General features: G+C 41.0%; 2 pseudogenes across 1 annotated transcript; one reads left to right on the top strand and one right to left on the bottom strand.

Annotated features, from left to right (window-relative positions):
- Nucleotides 1-2583: 2583 nt before the first annotated feature.
- On the bottom strand, nucleotides 2584-4447 carry LOC149973235 (uncharacterized; annotated as a pseudogene). The gene is made up of 5 exons (XR_016490085.1): nucleotides 4405-4447; nucleotides 3894-4238; nucleotides 3436-3618; nucleotides 3242-3276; nucleotides 2584-3152 (listed from the first exon to the last, which is right to left on the bottom strand). The product of XR_016490085.1 is annotated as an uncharacterized LOC149973235 (transcript).
- A 12247-nt stretch (nucleotides 4448-16694) lies between these two features.
- LOC149973234 (Ig kappa chain V region K29-213-like) lies at nucleotides 16695-17680 on the top strand (annotated as a pseudogene).
- The last annotated feature ends 5874 nt before the right edge of the window (nucleotides 17681-23554 follow it).

The raw sequence follows: 23554 nt of genomic DNA, 5'->3' as shown, positions 1-23554 counted from the left end.
TTCTTAAACATTTTCAACTCGAGACCCAATTGAGAAATTGGCTGCCCTCCCTCCAACGAACAGAACTTTGAAGAAATTGCCTGGGATTATAGATGATTATAGATGAGTACTGAGTTATGTTTTCTCAAAACTCAGGACCCACAGTTTAAGAAACCCAGCACAGTTTAGGGTTTAGGCAATGTTTTTATCCTGTGGTTTATATTCTTGACATACTTTGCATATCTAACTGAGCGGCAGGGGTCTGGTGTTTACTGTCCAGATGAACAGAAGAGTTGTGATTACTCGGCAGGTGGACTGATAATCTGGCAAGACATGCTGAGAGAGAGAGAGAGAGAGAGAGAGAGAGAGAGAGAGAGAGAGAGAGAGAGAGAGAGAGAGAGAGAGAGAGAGAGAGAGAGAGAGAGAGAGAGAGAGAGAGAGAGAGAGCATAATGGACATTTCATCCCCCAGTGTTAGTCAATGAGAGATGCAATGATGTTCACCTCAGCAGGTCTCACTCTACACTGAGCTGCTCCTTCCTGTCACTCCCACCACAGTAAGTGATGCGTACCCTCACTGGCCCCTCCTCTACCTCAGACCACAATCATATTCTCCTTATAAGCTGCTTCTCAGGAATAGGGGGCTGTGATTGTCAAAAAAATGTTGTCAAAGACTCCAGCCACCCTAGTCATAGACTTTTCTCTCTGCTACCGCACGGCAAGCGGTCAACAGAGCTTCAAGTCTAGGTCCAAGGGGCGTCTAAACAGCTTTTACCACCAAGCCATAAGACTCCTGAACACCTAATCAAATGGCTACCCAGACTATTTGCATTGCCCACCCCCCTTTTTTACACCACAGCTTTTAAAAAAAATGTTTTACCTTTCTTTAACTAGGCAAGTTAGTTAAGAACTAATTCTTAATTTTAATGACAGCCTAGGAACATTGGTTTAACTGCCTTGTTCAGGGGCAGAACGACACATTTTAACCTTGTCAGCTCGGGGATTTGATCTTGCAACCTTTAACCTGTCTACGATACTGGTTCCCAATTGGGGATCAACCCTCCCACGTTCAGCTGAAACGGTGGCGCATGGAACGCAAAAATATTCTTAAAAATATTTAACCTCCACACATTAACAAGTCCAATAGCTCAAATGAAAGATAAACACCTTGTTCATCTAGCCAGCAAGTCAGATTTCTAAAATGTTTTACAGTGAAAACATAGCACATATATATGTAAAACCACCACCAGACACAGCTCATTTCAATAGCCAAAACATGCAATCAACAAACGCAGGATTAAAAAATAAATCGCTCACTAACCTTTTGAAAATCTTCATCAGATGACAGTAATATGACATATTACACAGTACATATTTTTTTTTTTCAATAATATTTTGTTTTTTCAATAATATGCCATTTATATCCATAAATGTCCATTTACAGTGAGTTCACCTTCAGAAATTACTCAAAAATGCCCGCAGGAAATCTATGTAGCGCGGCAAGATAACGTAAATAGACATCATAAACTTTGACTAAATATACATGTTCTACATATAGTTAGAAAGATACACTGCTTCTTTATGCAACCGCTGTGTTAGATTTATTTTTAACGTTACAGAAATCGCACACGATTCCATATGCTGAGACAGCGCTCAGTTCCAAGCTACATTTCCACGTAATGTTGGAGTCAACAGAAACACAGATTTAAGCATAAATATTCCCTTACCTTCGATGGTCTTCGTTCAGAATGTTCTGGAAGGCTTCATACTTACCCAATACATCGTTTGGTTTCAAGTCTTGCGTCTTTGTATTAGCTACTGCTAATAACATCAGCTGAAATGCACCCAAAACGTCCTCTGGTCCGGAAAAGTTGCGCATCAAAACTTCAAAATTACACATTATATGTCGACTAAACAGGTCAAACTAAGTGCAGAAGCAAGATTTATGATGTTTTAGACACGCAAAACAAACTTCAATTCAATCGGCCATCGTCTGCCCTTCTCTTGAGTGCTGGAACAAAGGAATGGCTGGGACCAATTCGCGCCCATACGCACAGCCTATTCTCTCGTGGCACGCACTAATTTCACTCCCATAGGGTCAATTCTCGCGGGATTTGAACGATTCAAAGCTCTAATGAAAGAGGACATCTAGCGGAAGAGATAGAAAGTGTCCCCAGAATCATAGCTGGTTGGGAAGGGTGGGGGCCATGACGTCAAAGTTGCTCCAACTTTCATGGCCACAAAAACTAGTTTGGAAGAATGCCTGCCCTGTGAGTTCTGCTATACTTACAGACATAATTCCAACGGTTTTAGAATCTTTAGAGTGTTTTCTATCCAATAATAATTTTTATTTGCATATATTAGCAATTTTTGACAGATTTTTTTTCCAGTTTACTAGGGGTACCCAATCTCTCCAAAGGGGGCGTATGTCTGCCATATCCTTAACAGGTTGGACTAGTAATAGTCCAACGCTCTAACCACTAGGCTACCCAGAAGTAAGCATTTCAATGTTGTATTCGGCGCATGTGACTAATATCATTTGAATTGATTTCATCGGTACAAAGCCAAGACAGGAAATACTAAGGGGTGAAGAACATCATGGCAATGGCTGTTTATTTGTCTTTATAAGTGATCAGTATAATACAGTTGTCTACTGTTGGGTACTTTGTCCCTCAGGGTCACCCTATAAAAAAATGAACAAATCACTGACACACACAACAGAGATCTAAGTTAAGATAGGTCAAAAGAGGCAACTATTCCCCTGTGACCATTAAACAGTTGTGTTTTGACTTCTAACTCTTCTCTAACCACACCCTGTATCACTGAGATGTTTGGCCTAACTGAGTTGGAGAGAGCTAGAGTAGCCCTGAGGTAAAACTCACAAACATACACTGCAGAGATTCATTGATTTACATTTAAATGAAGGTCAATACATTGAATATCACTACACAGACACAATATAGCGATATTTAATCCTGTATTCAAACATATGGTAAATCAATCTATTCAAAGATATGGACAATTAATTTTCCTCTTCCATCCTCCTCCACTTTATCATCTTGTAGCAGCATACACTACATGGGGATCCAGCTCCTTCTCTCTTCTCTTCTCCATCTTCCTCTTCTAGGAGGTGAAATTCAGAGCGGCATAATTCAGTGCATCTGGATCTTGTTTCTGTAGATTTGCAAACACCATGCAGTAGTTGTCATTTCCTCCGTTTCTGAATTGCTTATATTTCCCGTAATTAATCATGCAGTATTTACCTGATCATTGTGTTGTTGTCTTTGAGGATCAGGTCCTGAATATCAAAGAGAGATGAGAGAACGAATTAATGGATCAATCCATTCTAGTGTACACACGGAGTCTCTAATCATCAGTGTACAGTATGTCAGGGGAAAAACATCCACATTAAAGGTGTAGTTCAAAGGTCCCATATTATCATGAAATGGTCTCCTACCTGTGTTGGGTCTGTTTGAGTCTCGTCTGATCTTGAGGACCAGGATGAGAATGACTATCAGTAGAACAGCAGTCACAACAGCCAAGATCACAACCAGGGGAAGGAGGTACATGGTTCCATCATCCTCTCCTAGGTATATGTCATCATCCTCTCCTACTAGACTGATAGTTCCATTACAATGTCCTATTAGATTACATTTTATTAAATCACTTGGTGGTCCTTTAATGACAGACCTAAACATTTCATCATGTAGATATTTTTTCATCTACATGACTCTCTTTAGATTACTCTGGTGTTTCCTCACCTCCGTTGTGCCCTGTAGCATTGCGATTAGTAATAACAAAGAAGTATATATTTTTTGTCCATCAATGGTTTGCCTTTGTTTCATGATAACTCCTGATTAGGTTGATGAACATTTTCAAATGTATCAAAAGCCAGATAAATAACTGAAAACGTACCTTTAATTTTTAGATATGTTGCGTTGACAAAGAACATGTGGCTATATGGATACAATCCACAGAAATACAGACCACAGTCAGCTATTTCCACTTTTGTGATTTTGAGAAAGATAGTGGTGTTGTTGCTGAACATTTCAAAATTGATCCTTTGAAAACCATTGTGGAGATCAGGTGTTGAATTAAAGCCGTACATAGACGAGATACACACAGGCTCTGATCCGTTGACTTGCTTGAACCATGCTGTGTGTCCCACAGCCGTTGTAACATTGGAACACTGCAAGGTGATGGTATCCCCAGTACAGACCTCCATAGTCTGACACTGAGAAACCAACACAGAGACCAAACCTGAAACACAAAGAACAAAGTCCAACATTAATGACTGTAATCGGTGATATCACATGTACATGTTAGAAATGAGGAGGAAGCGCTGCACTGAACATTCTAGTTATACTTGATGAATGCAGTCAATCTTACTCTGTCTCCATGTTACATTTAACAGTAGTTTACTTACTCAATCCATAGAGCAGTAGAGCTGGTAGGAAGGTTCTCGCCATTCTGTGTGTAAGTCTATTCTGCTCTGTCTGGTTGTGAATCAGAGAACACCTCTTTATTCACGCTGAGATCACAGTGAGATCAAAAGGGATTTCATTGGTAGTGGGCGTGGTAGTTAGTATTGGACCACAATGTCTATTTACAGAAAGCAGAATTGACACAGACATATTATGTGGAATGTAGAAACAGAAATGTAGCATATTTGTGTTCAATCAAAATGGAGATGGTGTCTGGGTTCGGTTGGGTTCATATAGGTCAGTGTTTCCCAAACTGAAAGTTGTGACCCCATGTACTGTCTGTCCCCTAATTTAAAAATGTGCACATGAGAAAAAATCTGAAATAAAATGTACAAATTGCTCTTGGATCATAGAACCAGGGTTACATCAGTAACCTAAAGTAGCTGCGAGTTGCAGTTGTAATAAACAGAGCGGTTTTTGTTTTCTTCCTACAAATGTGTTTCTATCATTTGAACGGTTTAAGTTAAAAAAATATATATATATTTTTTTATTTTCATTTTTATTTCACCTTTATTTAACCAGGTAGGCAAGTTGAGAACAAGTTCTCATTTACAATTGCGACCTGGCCAAGATAAAGCAAAGCAGTTCGACACATACAACGACACAGAGTTACACATGGAGTAAAACAAACATACAGTCAATAATACAGTATAAACAAGTCTATATACGATGTGAGCAAATTAGGTGAGATAAGGGAGGTAAAGGCAAAAAGGCCATGGTGGCAAAGTAAATACAATATAGCAAGTAAAACACTGGAATGGTAGATTTGCAATGGGAGAATGTGCAAAGTAGAAATAAAAATAATGGGGTGCAAAGGAGCAAAATAAATAAATAAATTAAATACAGTAGGGAAAGAGGTAGTTGTTTGGGCTAAATTATAGGTGGACTATGTACAGGTGCAGTAATCTGTGAGCTGCTCTGACAGTTGGTGCTTAAAGCTAGTGAGGGAGATAAGTGTTTCCAGGTTCAGAGATTTTTGTAGTTTGTTCCAGTCATTGGCAGCAGAGAACTGGAAGGAGAGGCGGCCAAAGAAATAATTGGTTTTGGGGGTGACTAGAGAGATATACCTGCTGGAGCGTGTGCTACAGGTGAGAGATGCAATGGTGACCAGCGAGCTGAGATAAGGGGGGACTTTACCTAGCAGGGTCTTGTAGATGACATGGAGCCAGTGGGTTTGGCGACGAGTATGAAGCGAGGGCCAGCCAACGAGAGCGTACAGGTCGCAATGGTGGGTAGTCTATGGGGCTTTGGTGACAAAACGGATTGCACTGTGATAGACTGCATCCAATTTGTTGAGTAGGGTATCGGAGGCTATTTTGTAAATGACATCGCCAAAGTCGAGGATTGGTAGGATGGTCATGGTTTTACAAGGGTATGTTTGGCAGCATGAGTGAAGGATGCTTTGTTGCGAAATAGGAAGCCAATTCTAGATTTAACTTTGGATTGGAGATGTTTGATATGGGTCTGGAAGGAGAGTTTACAGTCTAACCAGACACCTAAGTATTTGTAGTTGTCCACGTATTCTAAGTCAGAGCCGTCCAGAGTAGTAATGTTGGACAGGCGGGTAGGTACAGGTAGCGATCGGTTGAAGAGCATGCATTTAGTTTTACTTGTATTTAAGAGCAATTGGAGGCCACGGAAGGAGAGTTGTATGGCATTGAAGCTTGCCTGGAGGGTTGTTAACACAGTGTCCAAAGAAGGGCCAGAAGTATACAGAATGGTGTCGTCTGCGTAGAGGTGGATCAGAGACTCACCAGCAGCAAGAGCGACCTCATTGATGTATACAGAGAAGAGAGTCGGTCCAAGAATTGAACCCTGTGGCACCCCCATAGAGACTGCCAGAGGTCCGGACAGCAGACCCTCCGATTTGACACACTGAACTCTATCAGAGAAGTAGTTGGTGAACCAGGCGAGGCAATCATTTGAGAAACCAAGGCTGTCGAGTCTGCCGATGAGGATGTGGTGATTGACAGAGTTGAAAGCCTTGGCCAGATCAATGAATACGGCTGCACAGTAACGTTTCTTATCGATGGCGGTTAAGATATAATTTAGGACCTTGAGCGTGGCTGAGGTGCACCCATGACCAGCTCTGAAACCAGATTGCATAGCAGAGAAGGTATGGTGAGATTCGAAATGGTCGGTAATCTGTTTGTTGACTTGGCTTTCGAAGACCTTAGAAAGGCATGGTAGGATAGATATAGGTCTGTAGCAGTTTGGGTCAAGAGTGTCACCCGCTTTGAAGAGGGGGATGACCGCAGCTGCTTTCCAATCTTTGGGAATCTCAGACGACACGAAAGAGAGGTTGAACAGGCTAGTAATAGGGGTGGCAACAATTTTGGCATATAATTTTAGAAAGAAAGGGTCCAGATTGTCTAGCCCGGCTGATTTGTAGGGGTCCAGATTTTGCAGCTCATTCAGAACATCAGCTGAGCAGATTTGGGAGAAGGAGAAATGGGGAAGGCTTGGGCGAGTTGTTGTGTGGGGTGCAGTGCTGTTGACCGGGGTAGGAGTAGCCAGGTGGAAAGCATGGCCAGCCGTAGAAAAATGCTTATTGAAATTCTCAATTATGGTGGATTTATCAGTGGTGACAGTGTTTCCTATCTTCAGTGCAGTGGGCAGCTGGGAGGAGGTGTTCTTATTCTCCATGGACTTTACAGTGTCCCATAACTTTTTGGAGTTAGTGTTGCAGGAAGCAAATTTCTGCTTGAAAAAGCTAGCCTTGGCTTTTCTAACTGCCTGTGTATAATGGTTTCTAGCTTCCCTGAACAGCTGCATATCACGGGGGCTGTTCGATGCTAATGCAGAACGCCATAGGATGTTTTTGTGTTGGTTAAGGGCAGTCAGGTCTGGGGAGAACCAAGGGCTATATCTGTTCCTGGTTGTAAATTTCTTGAATGGGGCATGTTTATTTAAGATGGTTAGGAAGGCATTTAAAAAAAATATCCAGGCATCCTCTACTGACGGGATGAGATCAATATCCTTCCAGGATACCCCGGCCAGGTCGATTAGAAAGGCCTGCTCGCTGAAGTGTTTCAGGGAGCGTTTTACAGTGATGAGTGGAGGTCGTTTGACCGCTGACCCATTACGGATGCATTATGACCCCATCCCTGAAAGATAAGACACTTACAAACAATTATGTGTTTTCTGTTTCCCTCTACAACGTCCACAATCAGTCAGGACGTATTAGAACAGAGTGGACAGGACCAAGCACTAAATAAAGATGGGCGGGACATCATCCATTGTTTTCTACACAGAATATCATGCCACTGATATAGGTGTTTGGGTTTGGTGGGGTTCATAGAGGACCACAAGGCTTCACCCTATTGACGGATTGCACATGTTGTTACGTTCCCCAGTTTCTGTGTTGTTGTGGGTTTGTATGTGTGTCTATTTCAGGAAATGGATTCCTGGATTCCTAAAGCAGCTGATTGGTCGGCCCCATCGCTGATTCGAGCACTGACCCCTCCCTCTCGTCAGGGGATACAGCTGTTTCTTCAGGCAGGTAAGGTAGGAGAGGGGATTCCTTAAACGTTTACTTTCTTTGCTTTAGTTCCGTCCAGCCCATTTGTCCCAACATTACCTTGTGTTAGGAATAATAAATTCCCTGTAAACGGTATTCTCTGCCTCTGTAGGTCCTCCGCACCTACGATCACATACTTTTTTCACTCCACAGGGAATTGAAATGTAGCGGAGTCTTGTGTTCCCTCCAAGAGGCGTACGCAACAATGATCAAACTAACTGTTCACCAACCCTAACCCTAAACTCCAACTCTAGCCTAACCCTAGCCCTAACCCCAGCCCTAACCCTAGTCCTAGCTGTAACCCTAGCCAAGCCAAACCCTAACCAACCTGAACCCTAGTCTTTAATTTATTTAACTAGACAAGTCAGGTAGAACAAATTCTGATTTACAATGAGGGCCTACCAAAAGGCCTCCTAAGGGGGCCTGGGATTAAAAATAAAAAATAAATACAATATATAGGACAAAACACACATCACAGCACTACATAAACAGAGACCTAAGACAACACAGCAAGGCAGCAACACATGATATCACAGCACTGTTGCAACACAACATGGTAGCAGTACAAAACATGGTACAAACATTATTGGGCACAGACAACAGCACAAAGGGAAAGACGGTAGAGACACCAATACATCACACAAAGCAGCCACAACTGTCAGTAAGAGTGTCCATTATTGAGTCTTTGAATCAAGTCTAACCCTAACCCTAACTGTCCAGTTTGCTTGCTTTTTGCAGCTCATTCCATCGCTAGCTGCAGCGAAGTGAAAAGAGGAACGACCCAGGGATGTGTGCTTTGGGGACTTTTAATAGAATGTGACTGGCAGAACGGGTGTTGTATGTGTAGAATGTGGGCTGCAGTAGAAATCTCAAATAGGGGGGAGTGATGCCTAAGAGGTTTTATAAATTAGCATCAACCAGTGGGTCTTGCGACGGGTATACAGAGATGACCAGTTTACAGAGCATTATAGAGTGCAGTGATGTGTCCTATAAGGAGCATTGGTGGCTAATCTGATGGCCGAATGGTAAAGAATATCTAGATGCTCGAGAGCACCCTTACCTGAGAATCTATAAATTATGTCTCTGTATTCTAGCATGAGTAAAATCGTCATCTGAATCAGGGTTAGTTTGGCAGCTGGGGTGAAAGAGGAACGATTATGATAGAGAAAATCAAGCCTGCAGCTTTATGTGCTGAGAGCACAGTGTACCGTCTAGCCATACTCCCAAGTACTTGTATGACGTGACTACCTCAAGCTCCCTCCTGTCACTCACTTGGTGACAGACAGTGGCTATAACAGCAGATTTTCCGACTTTATACACTGCACTCTTTAAGAGGTAGTTAGCAAACCAGGCCAAAGACCCTTCAGAGACACCAATACTCTTTAGCCGGCCCACTAGAATGGAATGGTCTGCCGTATCAAAAGCTTTGCCCAAGTCAATAAAAATAGCAGCACAATATTTCTTAGAATCCAGGGTAATGTTGACATCATTGAAGACCTTTAAGGTTGCAGTGACACATCCATAACCTGAGCGAAAAGCAGATTGCATACCTGAGAGAGTACTATAGACATCAAGAAACCAGTCAGTAGATTATTGACATGTTTTTCCAACACTTTTGATAAATAGGGCAAAATAGAAACAGGCCTATAGCAGTTAGGATCAACTTGATCGCCCCCTTTAAATAAAGGATGAACTGTGGCTGCCTTCCAAGCAATGGGAATCTCCCCAGAAAGGAGAGACAGGCTTGGCGATGATAGGGGCAGCAACCTGAAAGAAGAAAGGGTTAACTGTTTTACAGAACTTCTTGGGGTTAGATCCACAGAAAGAGTACTGCTCCTTAAAGCAACTAACGATAGCCAATCGGCCTGAGTATGCGTGTGCCGAGCCTTTCGCAAAATGCAATTCTTGAGGTGGAGTAACTCTGTAAGATCACAGGCGAACAAGGGACTGAACTTGTTTTGATTCTCATTTTCTTTATGGGGAGTGTTTGTTAAACAATACCACCACATATCAAAAAAGAAGGTCCAAGCGTCTTCAACAGAGGGGATCAAGATGATTCTGTACCATTCATAGAGGCCAGTTCGTGAAGGAAGGCTTGCTCCTTAAAGTTTTTTAGCAAGCATCTATGACAAATCAGGACAGGTGGTTTCACTGAGTGGCCTTTAAGAACACAGGCTGTAAAACAGAGATCACTAAGGTCATTACAGAAAGCACCAGACTGATACCTGTCAGGATTATTTGTGAGGATCGAGGAGAGTAGCCTTTTCTGAGTGTTTGGAGTCATACCTTGTTGGATTGGTAATCTGAGAAAGATTTAGGAAGTCCCATTCAGGTGGTTTAAACATGTCCCAGTTTAGTTCACAAATTCAGACTTAGTGTAAGGGAGAGAGGAGAGAGTTTAGGGCAGGTGGGGTACAAGCCGGTTCTGATGGAGGACGATAGCACCCAGCAACAGTCAACAAAGAGCTATTTGAAAGATTAATGCTTAAAACCAGCAAATCAAATTGTTTGGGGACAGACTTGGTGGAGACAACCGAGCACTAAAGGTGATCCTTGGTAAAGATTGCCACTCCCCCATCGTTGGAAGATCTGTCTTGCTGAAAAAGGTTATAACCAGAAAGGTTAACATCAGTATTCAAAACTCTTTCTTAACCATGTCTCAGTAATGACCAACACATCTGGAGCTGTGAACACACACTTTCAATTGATCCATTTTAGGAAATAAGCTTCTAGTGTTAACGTGCAGAAAACCCAGACTTTTACGAGAGCAGAAATCAGTGAAGCAGATATCAGAGCACAAGTCAGAATTGTAGATAGCAACAGTAGATGGGCCAGGGTGTACATGCACATTTCCAGATATCATCAACAGTAATACAATCAAGGCACGGCATAGGATAGGGAGAGCTCTGCAGTACTGATTTATGACATCTGAATGTGCATCAGATGGCAACAAGATCATATTGTACAGCAATTTCATCAGGTAACTTGAATACAATGCCGGCGAGAGGTGGTTAAAATAGGATGGGAGGCCAAAAGTCTGTGTAACCAGTAGAGAGTCAGAGTCCCGAGTGTGGAAACAAACATCCCACGGTTGGGTAAAGAAAGTTTGTAGTCAACAAAGGAGACATGAGGTGAACAGAAAAATAGCAAAATGAACAAGAACATTATTTAATATATAATGACTTGGGGCTAGCCTTTGAAAGTTTAGACAGTGCTGTATGCTGGAGGCGAGCGAAAGCTCGGGAGAGAGGGGTGAGTGTGGTGGAGGTACCTGTACCAGACAAGGAGACAGGCCAGGGCAGACGGTGAACAGATCGCCAGGTGGAATCCAAGCAGCAGAGCAGCAGAGCAGCAGACAACAGGAGTAGGTGTCACACCCACTTGGGAGAAGCTTTTATTTCTGGAGGCAGATATCTTGTAGAAAATGCCAGTGGATGGTCTTTGAACAGCAGGAGGTGGCTTCAGAGGATGCTTCAAAGACTCCTGCCACTTGTTGGGCCCAAAGGCTCGACACCTTTTACTTCACAACTTGGTGCTAATTGAATTTGTATCTGGTCTGTCCTTGCAAGCCTGGGAGCCTTAACTCAGCACTCAGTCTCCATAAAGTAAAATATATCATTGTAATGTACTTTATTTGTTCTTTTTTATTTATTTTACTTTTTCTTCTTGGCTTTCAAAATTGCATCAGACCAAGCACTACTCACTCAGTTCCAGGTTGGAATAGTGTCCTCAGGGCTTGTGTTGATTGTTTGCTAGAGCACCCTCTGTATAGCTTGGAAAAATAAAACCTTGGAAGCAGTAATCTCTCCGGTTAATTTTGGTCAAAATTAGGTTGTAGGTTTGAGTTTGATCTGGAGCGAAGGCCATGCTGTGGAGGGTAGCATCCTGCATGTGTACCTGACGAATATGTACCTGAGTCGTATTTCACTGTTAGTTTTACACAAATAATTGTAAATGTTCAGTTATAAAACTGACGATTGTATATTTTTTATTAGAAGTACTGGTGATGTGTGTACTGGTGCTTCATGTGTTGTATGTGTGATTTTTATCTGGGTTTTGCCTGTAACATCAGTTCTGTGGCACTCACAGACAATATCTTTGCAGTTTTGAAAACGTCAGAGTGTTTTCTTTCCAAAGTTGTCAATTATATGCATAGTCGAGCATCTTTTCGTGACAAAATATCTTGTTTAAAACGGGAACGTTTTCATCCAAAAATTAAAAGAGCGCCCCCTATATCGAAGAAGTTAATAGATAGGTCTTTACCGGAGAAAAATACCAAAGAACGCGTTCTCTTCCACTCGCTTGGAAATACTACAGCCAAAATGGGAGCCACCTAGAAAAACTACAATTTCTGCCTAATTTTTCCAAAAACCAGCCTGAAACTCTGTCTGAAGACTTTTGACTAGTGGAAGCCCTAGGAACTGCAATCTGGCAGGACTTATTAGGCCTTATTATCAGGCCTAATATTAGGCCTTATTTGGCCTTATTATCAGGCCTTATTATAAAAGTGATAGCAATTGAAAATAGTGGTAGGCTGAATTTTTTGGAGGGGGATGGTTTGTCCTCAGGGTTTCGCCTGCCATATTAGTTCTGTTATACTCATATACATCATTTTAACAGTTTTAGAATCTGTAGAGTGTTTTCTATCCAAATCAACCAATTGGATGCATTTTCTAGCTTCTGGGTCTGAGTAACAGGCAGTTTAGTTTGGGCACACTTTTCATCCGGACGTAAAATACTGCCCCCTACCCAAGAGAAGTTAAAATAACCTTCTGGGAGCCCAAGGCTGGTTAGGAGACACCGCAAGAGACACTATGTAATTGTGATGAACTGAGAGAATATTAGGATAGCACTGTAATTCATTAATCTTATGCTGTCTTCCCTGCTCCTCTGTTTACCTCTTTCCTTTTCTGTCTTTTACACCTTTCTCCCCACCTCCTTTCTTCCTCTTTATAATGCACACCATAGGTGCATTGAAGTACAGATTGAACTTGTATTTATAATAGAATATTACAATTAAAATATTTATAATGCATTTGTTATGTATTTATGACACCTTGATAATGAACTTTCAATTAAGCGTTTCGCATTCTCCACTGGTTGAAACTAAGCATCTTATTGGAATACTACACCTATACTGTGTCCTCAGATTAACGCAGATGAAGGGAGTTAGATATGCATAGGTGTATTTATGTATATATGAATTACAAATCAGTCTTTACTTAAATCTTGTTTCTAGTCAATTGCATAGTTACAATGTGTAATCATTGATGTCCCAGGAGCAGGAGTGGTAAACACTGTTGAAGTGTATAACTGTAATACATACATGTAGACACTGCATCATTCAAAGAATGGAGTTTGATACACCTAGTATTGGATATGACTGAAAAAGAATGTCTCACAGAGACATTTATTTGCCAATGAAGAGTACACGATCAGTGAATATATTCAATGTACAAGCTACAATGTGGGGATCTTATGCGTGGTAATAACTACAGTACATGTATATAGGACTTGCATCCTTGGCACAATAAAGTTATTATGTTCTACTCAATCCATATGCTTCAAACCAGGCTCATGGTTTGCTGGTTTTCGCAGGAGTCCCCATAAACCAACACAGGAGTCCCCATAAACCAACTATGATAGCTGAGGTTCATAGATAGATTCTGAACTAATATTCATAACAAAAGTTTAGGGTCCATACACAGATTGGCTACATACTGTAGCTAGCTACACATCTGTAGGTATACAGTTATTTTCATCCTCCACTACACAATAAGCAAATACATAGTTAGCTAGCAATGTTACTTCAGATGTATTGCATGGCAAATATAAGCAAGGCAAGCTAACACAATTGTACTTTCAATTTGCAGTAAATGCTTTACCAAGCTATATTCTTTATATCCACTGTTTCACAAGATGACAACCTGGTTTGCTGGTTTTCACAGGAGTCCCTAAAACATTAAACAACACGAATTACAAATGAATTCTCAGGTCATAACACTAGCAAGCTAGCTGGCTAATGTTGGCTAGTCAGCTAGCTTGCTAAATAGCGATTTTCGTAAATTAAATTTAGGACAAAAAAATATGCACAAACATTTGCCTCAACATTAACTTAGATCTGTAACATCGGGATAGTGATGGGTGTGGAGTCAGACGCAAGAGCAGAAGGTAGACGGGAAAAAACGCTTTAATGTCCTCAATCACAGTAACAGGGAGAAACATGGGTGAAGCCCAAAACACAGGTTCAACAAAACCCAAAACCACTGTTACCAAAATACCGGACAGCGAAAACCCAAAAGTACACAAACACCACTAACGTAGAATAACCACAAGCCCGCACAAACACCAGCGGCCTAAATGAACTTAAATAACACCCATCCCAAAACCCCAACAAGGAACAGGTGAAAACAATTAGACAAAAAACAAACTAAAAGGAAAAAGGGATCGGTGGCAGCTAATAGACCGGCAACGACGACCGCCGAGCGCCACCCGAGCAGGAAGGGGAGCCACCTTTGGTGGTATTCGTGACAAGATCTCTGTTGTGTGTTAGAGATGTGTTAATTTTTTTATAGGGTGACCCTGAATGGCAAAGTACCCAGCAGTAGACAATTGTATTGATCACTTCTAAAGACAAATAAAGAGTTTAGCCAAAATAGCCTTTATCATTATGTTTTTCTTCCCTTAGAATTTCCTGTCCTGACTTTGCACTGATCACAGCCCCCTATTCCGAGAAGCACCTTATAAGGAGAATATGATTGATGTCTGAAGTAGAGGAGGGGCCAGTGAGGGTACGCTTCTCTTCCTGTAGTGTGAGTGACAGGAAGGAGCAGCTCAGTGTAGAGCGAGACCTGCTGAGGTGAACATCACTGGGCTTCTCATAGACTAACACTGTGGGCTGAAATGTCCTTTATGCTCTCTCTTTCATTCTCTTTTGCTCTCTTTCGCTCTCTCTCTCTCTCTCTCTCTCTCTCTCTCTCTCTGTGTGTCTGTCTCTCTCTCTCTCTCTCTCTCTCTGTGTGGAAGAGTAAATACCTGGGTGATTTGAGGGCGTGGGGGGTATTTACACACCTCTCTCTCTTCATCTGTTCATCTGGACGGTAAACACCAGACCCCTGCCATTCATTTAGATGTGCAAAGCATGTCAAGAATATATACAACAAGCTAAAATCATTTTCCAAACCCTAAACTGTGCAGGTTTTCTTGAATTATGGGTCCTGAATTATGAGAATACATCTATAATCACACTCTTTCTGCTTACTTTGGGTCGTTGGAGGACGATTCGGGTCATTGGGAGGACAGTCAATTTATCATTTGAGTCTCGTGTTGAAAACATTTAACAAACCTAAAGCATATAACAAGAGGACAAAGTGCAGATAAAGATTGAGTGTCTCAATAGTTTTGTCAACTCTTCCTTCATAAAAAAAAGATATTGGTAACAAACAAAAGGTTTTAAATTAAGCCAACATATATTATTGGATGCTATTGCAGTTACAACTAATATTAGTATTTATTTGTGGAGGCTTATGATGAAAACCAACAGCCAGAAATGCAGCTTCTATGCAGTGGTGGGTAAATTTACATTATGGGTTACCTTAACCTTTGGGCTGGACTGGGTTGGGATAGGTAGTATTAGCAGCACCAGAGATCATTCACGGTTTCCTGTCCAAACATCAAAAGATAAATAATTTCACAAAATGTTTAATCTCTCTCAAAAAATATGTATGAGTATCAAGCAAATATTTGACTGCTTTGATCAGGTAACTGAATTGGGGCGGCAGGTAGCCTAGTGGTTAATCCCCGAGCTGACAAGGTAAAAATCTGTCATTCTGCCTCTGAACAAGGCAGTTAACCCACTGTTCCTAAGCCGTCATTGAAAATAAGAATTTGTTCTTAACTGAACAAATTAAATAAATAAATAAAATATAATTGCTTAATAATGTCTTCTTAGTAATTATAAGGAAGCTCAAATTATGGTAAGCCAGAGGACACATTTAGATTGTGACACATTTAGATCTATCCTTTCAGTGTTCCCTCCTACTGCATGAAAGGTACATGTAAAGTGCCGTCCTATATTAGGTGCATATAAAGTGTCCCACTGTCAGACCCACACACTATACAGTGCAGAAGGGACTAATGCTACAATGATGAATAGAGACATTTTAATTTAGTTCCTACATTTATAGTATGAAGTTTGAATATGACAGGTGAAGTGGATGTTCTGTCTGTAACGGGTAAAAATGGTTTATCCATGTTTCTGTCTTTGATCCATTTTGTTTGTTTGCTTTGACAGTTTGTGCTTTTACCAAACCAAACGTAATCCAACCAACCCCTGTGATGTTGGCCAAGGTAGTTATGATTCCAACAACTTTATCAAGGACTTACTGAGACCAAACGTTTGGGTGTGAGGAGAGGAGACTACAGCTGTATCTTGACCATATCCAACACAGAGCCAGGGGACTCAGCTACATACTATTGTTCCACTAATTCCATCTATGAGCTCACAATTGGAGACAGAACTGTTTTATTTGTCAAAGGTAACTAAACATTTGCTTCTTCATTTTAAAAATGTATGGCACTGTATATTGGTATGTTCGTATGACTGCTACGTCAAATGCTAGATATGAGTACATGGCCTTTTATGTATTTCACCAACACATCTTAGTCTTACTTTAGTCTCTCTCTCTGTTTTCAGACTCAGAGTCCTACAGCATGTCTGTCCTTCAGCAGCCTGTGTCTGAGTCAGTCCAGCCAGGAGGGTCTGTGACTCTGAACTGTACAATACACACTGAGACCTGTGCAGGAGAACACAGTGTCTATTGGTTCAGACATGGCTCAGGAGAAACCCGTCCAATAATAATTTACACCCATGGAAACTGAAGTGATCAGTGTGAGAAGAGCCCTGATGTTGGGTCTCCTACACAGAGCTGTGTCTACAACCTCCCCAAGAGGAACCTCAGCCTCTCTGATGCTGGGACTTACTACTGTGCTGTGGCCTCATGTGGGGAGATACTCCTTGGGAACGGGACCAAGTTGGACATTGACGGTAGGTGATACAGCTTCTATTTAATTTTATATCTACTGTATAGTCTACTGTGTAGAACATACATTTACTTGCTATTCTGGTTTCTTCTATTACTGTTTGAATTTCAACAGACCATAGAGCAGATCCTCTTCTCTTGGTGTCCTGCCTGGGTGTAGTATTGGGTGTCACGTTCACCTTGATCATTATCCTGGTTTGCATCATGTACAAGATGAACAACACAACATGTGTGCAGTGCAGAGGTAAGTTACTATCTCTTGATATTGGTTGATGTCACCATTTGTTGTTGTTTCAGTAGAGAAGAAGAGGAAGTATCCTAATATTTTTTGTCATTCGTTTTAGGACTCGTCTCTCAGACCAGAGGTCCTTCAGTTACCAGATCAGATGTAGGGGTAGGCAGGAATCATTTTATATTGTCTGAAGTCTATCGTAAAGCCTGTCATTAACCAACTTCACTATTGTGGGTAAAGAAAAAATCTACATTTAAAATAATTGATTGTCAATAATGCTATTTTGTGCTTCACAGTACCACGATGGAGACAGTCTCCATTACGTAGCTCTGAATCTGAGAAACAAGAAGAACAGGTCTAGAAGACAGAGGTCACATGGAGACATTGGTGTATGCTGGGATCAGACAGTAGAACTGGATGAATGAACCAATTATCATTTTATACTAGATAACTCTTTATTAACTAGTTCTAGCTTCATGAACTATCTATGAATTCGTAAGCAGTCAAATGTGATGAAAACAGTGGTCATAACTTTTTTGTTATTCAAAGTTTAAATAATGGAATGCATTGCTTTAAAAAATATATATAATAATTAGGGGGGTGCTTATATTTGTCTTGGTACACAAGTTTGTAATGGAAATGTTATTTTATGCTAACCACAACTCCCCCTGAGACACCCGCAGGGAGTGGGTTCACAGCCAGGGTCACCATTATACAGTAACCCTGGAGTAATTAGGGTTAAGTGCCTTGCTCAAGGGCACAGTGATAGATTTTTTTTATTTGTATTGTATTTGTCGTGCCCATTTTAGCAACAATAAACTAGTTGATTGTGTAAAGAAAAAAAGTGTTTCCAACTGTTTGAATTTGAATAAACTGAACCCACTGCATACTATGATGATGTGGCACGTTGTACAGACGGATGCTCTTAACTGTCTCAGACATTATGGTCTGTTTACAAAGCCTTGTGGTGAAGGTGGAAGTGTTGCAGTAACTTTCCACTGATGGAAACTAACCTCTTATAGACATTTAACACAGGAAGACTGACCTGCACCCACACTACTCTCCACTTTGTCCCTTAGGGCCCTTTATTGTTCACACACCTTAGTGTGAAACAGACCTTTAGTGCAACAAGGACTTCTCAACACAAATGTGTAGGTCAAAGTTTACTTAATTATGTGAAGTCTAGCAGTACTGCATCATGTTATGGTAAATTATTTGCAACAGAACTACTCATAGTGAAAGTTGCACAACAGCCACTACCATGGAATGAGGACAGGCTATAGTTAGGCCTCATTCTGTTTTATTAAGACATCTGCCTACTTATTGCATGGGGGACACACCCACACATACACAGCAACCTATTTCAAGGTAGGCTTTGTTCTGCTATGAACAAAACAGGAGGTAGTAACTAGCTACACTTTGGTGAGGCCTGCTGGACTTCTGCGCAGGACCATCTCTTTCTCTCTCTCTTTAGCTTTCTCCTTCATTCTCTGAGTTTATCTTTCTCTCTGAGTTTCTCTTTCTCTCTCTCTCTCTCTCTCTTTCTCTCTGTGGTTTCCAGCAGTATGTCTCAGTGGTGTCAGTCAGTTGTTTCACATACTCTATACTTGCTCTTCAAGTTGCCCATTTGAGCAACAGTAGACCACTATTTTCATGATGCAGCTTGTTATCTGTATATATATTCAGATGAACTTTCTATTCGGTCATTTGACCAAGACATCTGAGGTACTTTGCCTAACACACATGACAGTTTTAAGTGTGATGTAAAGTATCATCATCATCTGGGACAAGAAGAAAGAGCCTCCTCATATTTATATCATGGGAGGGCTTTTATCTGTCCATACATTGGAGAATAAAATGTATATGAGATATTGCTGGTTAAGCAAAGACAATTATCATGTGTTCTGTAGATGTGTCTGTGTGTTAGAAACCCTACAGGATGACAGTGTCATAACATGTGGCCAACAAAGTTCCAACTACTGTATGACTCCCATGGACAACAACGGCAAGAACAACTGATGAAGTGAAGTGATCCATTGATGCTTGTGGTTATGTCTTATACGTTCTGGTGGACAAGCCCTCAGGTGGACGGCTGTAGTACATAGTATTGTAGACAGTATGAGCTGTATTTTTGTATTATAAAGAATACATTCACAGTCACATTCAGTTAAAAAAAGTGCTATTAACATAGTCATTCAAACTTGCAATGTGATGAAGTTGTGCAACACATGTTCAAGCTGTACAACAACATGAATGTACAGCGTTTGTTGCATTCGTGAGCCAATTAAATCTGAACATCCAGATCAGATGGTACCGGAGATCAACCAATGAAAGCAAACACAAGTTTCCTTTCTCTTCTGTAGAGACTGCATTTCACACAGGTCAATATCATCACTTGAAGGAACAAGCAAGATGGACCAACTCTTCATCTTTCTTTTCATCTGGAAAGCTTGTAAGTAACATCTATCTCAATTTACTAATCTTATAACTGTTAAACATACCTCACAGGTTCTTACTATATTTGGTACACGTGCTTTCAACATGGTACATGTATTATTTAAATTCAGGAGTATCTAAAACACAAATCATTGCTCAGCCTGCTTCTTTCCAGAAGGAGGCAATGTGACTATTGATTGCCACATGACCAGTGATAACATCAACTACATGGTATGGTACAAACTCACCACTGGCATGGTGCTTCAATACATTGCTAAATCTTCAAAGTACCAGAGTGATGTGCAATTCTACAACGAATTTGATGGTGGGTGATTCTCTGTGTTGGCTGGCAAAAACACATTTCATTATTATGGAATATCTACATAGGTGTACAGAGGCCCATTATCAGCAACCATCACTCCTGTGTTCCAATGGCGCGTTGTGTTAGCTAATCCAAGTTTATCATTTTAAAAGGCTAATTGATCATTAGAAACTGTTTTGCAATCATGTTAGCACAGCTGAAAACTGTAGTTCTGATTAAATAAGCAATAAAACTGGCCTTCTATAGACTAGTTGAGTATCTGGAGCATCAGCATTTGTCGGTTTCAGGCTCAAAATGGCCAGAAACAAAGTATTTTCCTATGAAACTCTTTCAGTCTATTCTTGTTCTGAGAAATGAAGGCTATTCCATGCGAGAAATTGCCAAGAAACTGAAGATCTCGTACAACGCTGTGTACTACTCCCTTCACAGAATAGTGCAAACTGGCCCTAACCAGAATAGAAAGGAGTGGGAGGCCCTGGTGCACAACTGAGCAAGAAACAGAGACAGTTTGTGCTGTTCTGTGTGTAATGTTACATTTTTTCCATAGAACGTCTGCCTGTTACTGTTCCACTGACTGTCAGGTCATCGTAGTGGGTGTACAGTCTGAACAGTCATGTCTTTTGTAGAGTGTTTTCTAGATATAGAAACATTATATAGTAGATCATGCTGTTATCAAAATTTACAGTGCCTTGCAAGAGTATTCATCCCCCTTGGTGTTTCTCCTATTTTGTTGCATTACAACCTGTAATTTAAATTGATTTTTATTTGGATTTCATGTAATGGACACACACAAAAAAATTACTTGTTTAAAAGAATTCAAAACGGAAAAGTGGTGCGTGCATATGTATTCACCCCCTTTGTTATGAAGGCCATAAATACGATTTGGTGCAACCAATTACCTTCAGAAGTCACATAATTAGTTAAATAAAGTCCACCTGTGTGCAATCTAAGTGTTACATGATCTGTCACATGATCTCAGTATATATACACCTGTTCTGAAAGGCCCTAGATTCTGCAACACCACTAAACAAGGGGCACCACCAAGCAAGCGGCACATTGAAGAACAAGGAGCTCTCCAAACAGGTCAAGGACAAAGTTGTGGAGAAGTACAGATCAGGGTTGGGTTACAAAAAATATCCGAAACTTTGAACATCCCACGGTCCACCATTAAATCCATACCACGACAAACCTGCCAAGAGAGGGCCTCCCACCAAAACTCACAGCCAGGCAAGGAGTGCAGAGAGACAACAAAGACACCAAAGATAACCCTGAAGGAGCTGCAAAGCTGCACAGCGGAGATTGGAGCATCTGTCCATAGGACCAGTTTAAGCCGTACACTCCACAGAACTGGGCTTTACTTAAGAGTGGCCAGAAAAAAGCCATTGCTTAAAGAAAAAAATAAGAAACCACGTTTAGTGTTTGCCATAGTGTTTGCATGTGGGAGACTCCCCAAACATATGGAAGAAGGTACTCTGGTCAGATGAGACTAGAATGTAGTTTTTTGGCCATCAAGGAAAACGCTATATCGTTGCGCAAACCCAACTCCTCTCATCACCCCAAGAACACTATCCCCACAGTGAAGCATGGTGGTGGCAGCATCATGCTGTGGGGATGTCTTTCATTGGCAGAGACTGGGAAACTGGTCAGAATTGAAGTGATGATGGATGCCGTTAAATTCAGGGAAATTCTTAAGGGAAACCTGTTTCAGTCTTCCAGAGATTTGAGACTGGGACGGAGGTTCACCTTCCAGCAAGACAATGACCTTAAGCATACTGCAAAAGCAACACTTGAGTGGTTTAAGGGAAAACATAGCTACGTATGCTCAAGGACCTCTGAGACTATCACAGTGCAGGTGCATTTATACGGAGACTTGATTACACACAGGTGGATTGTATTTATCATCATTAGTCATTTAGGTCAACATTGGATCATTCAGAGATCCTCACTGAACTTCTGGAGAGAGTTTGCTGCACTGAAAGTAAAGGGGCTGAATAATTTTGCACGCCCAATTTTTCCGTTTTTGATATGTTAAAAAATTTTGAAATATCCAATAAATGTCGTTCCACTTCATGATTGTGTCCCACTTGTTGTTGATTCTTCACAAAAAAATACAGTTTTATATCTTTATGTTTGAAGCCTGAAATGTGGCAAAAGGTCGCAAAGTTCAAGGGGGCCGAATACTTTCGCAAGGCACTGTATTTCAATGCCTACCTTCAAACTCAGTGCCTCTTTGCTTGACATCATGGGAAAATCAAAATAAATCATCCAAGACCTATAGGGAGTAGTTCGATGTAAATCTCTGGTTGTCCATCAGAGTTCACAATGTCCTTCTTAGTTGTAGGCTTCTTTGTCTCAGAGTGTTCTTAGAATGGATACATCACCACATCACACAGTGGTCAGAGGGATCTGTCCTTCCCTCTCGCCTTTGGTTAAATTGTCCTAGACTACTTTACATACCCAGCTGCAGACTGTGAATGTTTGGTCTAGTCTTTACCTTCTTCACTCGTCGAGAGTTTCAGAGGGTCTTACCATTTTCTGGTCTTTCTGATAGTATTAACCATTTCAACGTGTGGACCATGTCCACGTCCACAGTCAGCTCACACCGTCCACCTGCTTGATCTAATGTCAATTTCATTACGAAGGGTTTTATACTTGTGGCCACTGACTGAGCATAGATTTAATTTGATTTTTTTTCTTCTCATTTTAGAAGGCTGAAATCACGTTGTCACACAAATCACATCTTCACAAAAGTAGTATTATACTTAATCATTTATTTCATACAACATTTAGATGCAAACCTGATAACTAGGACGTGTACACGTTCAGAGTTACAGTTATCTTGTTATACCATCCGTAATAACATCGCAGAACACTAAATGATATGACATGATTATTGTTTGGATCCCCACCAACCATTCCAAACGTTTGGATGATGGTGTAGATGATGATGAAGATGGTCAGAGAGCAGAGGGGAACTCCAGTTTTTATGATGGAGAGAAGGACCAGGATTCCCATCTGTGGATCATCAGAGTGACCACACTCAACATCCAGCTTGGTACCGTTCCCAGACATGCTGTTGGACTCTAAATCTGAAAAGACTTACAGTGTAAGATCATGGTGTGTAAATTGTATTGCACTGCTACTTTTATTCATCAAAAATGTGTAATGTATATTTAGAATTTCATAATGCAAAAGAAAAATCTAAAAGAAAGAAGTAGGTTAGGTTACCTTTGACAATCAAAACAGCTCCTCCAAATGTGACTTGGCCCACTTCAATAGCAGCACATTAGCATGTAGCTGAGTCCCCTAACTGTGTCTTAGAGATGGTCGGGTTAAAGCTGTCAACTCCTCTCTTCACAATCAGACGTTTAGTCCCAGTGAAGTCCTTGGTAAAGCTGTTGTAGTAAAAACCATCTTGGCCAATGAAAAGTGATGATGCCATGAGAAGGGGTCTCTGTCCAACAGTCTGCCTGAACCAAGCGGCCAAAAGCAAGTGACAGTCACACTACCTCCCATCTCAGTAACCATGACCAGGCCTGGT

Source organism: Oncorhynchus mykiss, chromosome 21 (assembly GCF_057628025.1).
Source record: "Oncorhynchus mykiss isolate SJ-2025 chromosome 21, ASM5762802v1, whole genome shotgun sequence".
Lineage (NCBI taxonomy): Eukaryota > Metazoa > Chordata > Actinopteri > Salmoniformes > Salmonidae > Oncorhynchus > Oncorhynchus mykiss.
Note: the sequence above shows the minus strand (reverse complement) of the source record. Positions and strands in the feature narration are given on the sequence as shown.